This window comes from Vombatus ursinus, unplaced genomic scaffold (genome assembly GCF_900497805.2).
Source record: "Vombatus ursinus unplaced genomic scaffold, bare-nosed wombat genome assembly UNPS02015397.1, whole genome shotgun sequence".
Classification (NCBI taxonomy): Eukaryota; Metazoa; Chordata; class Mammalia; order Diprotodontia; family Vombatidae; genus Vombatus; species Vombatus ursinus.
Genome location: NW_020955175.1, coordinates 768,196 through 768,861, shown reverse-complemented (window position 1 = coordinate 768,861; position 666 = coordinate 768,196).

Sequence of the window (666 nt, the reverse complement as noted above, 5' to 3'; positions counted from 1 at the left end):
ATATAAAAGCTACTTCCTTTTCAGGATTATAAGGGCTCACCAGAGTTTGTCTTAGGAATGTCACAGACATATGAGAAGTATTGAGCTTAATCATATCTATTTTAGGATTAATGTGATATCCACAAAGCCCTCTGGGATGGATGTCTCTTCTTAGTACCTGGAATTCTAAGTGGTATAAGCTTTAAGCCTTATTTCTCTTAATGCTTGAGGCATTTCAATGACTTCTTTTATCCTCCGGCCTTTTCTACCTCATCATGACTTCATACGGGATTTGGACTAGATGGTCACCGAGGTGTTTCCCAACTCTGAAATTCTGTGATTCTGCAGGGACTTTCTCTGTTCAATATAACAGTCTATGCTTAGCTCTGCCCCCATAGCTAAACTCTCCAATTTCAACAAACAACATGCCTCTGATGGTTCTGGATTCTTTAAGAACTAATGTTTCCCCTCTGTCCTCTTTCCCTCTTCTATATCCAGATGTTCATCTTCATATGGTCACTAATTCTTCCAACATTGTGTCTACCCTTCAGTTATCATAACAACATTTGAATTACCCAGAGATTAGATCTTAAAAGTTTAAACTCTCCAGGAACATCCAGAAATTAAAAATGAGGAAACAAAGATCTCTCTACTATTAAAGGAAATGTCCAAAAGTCCCCACATGAA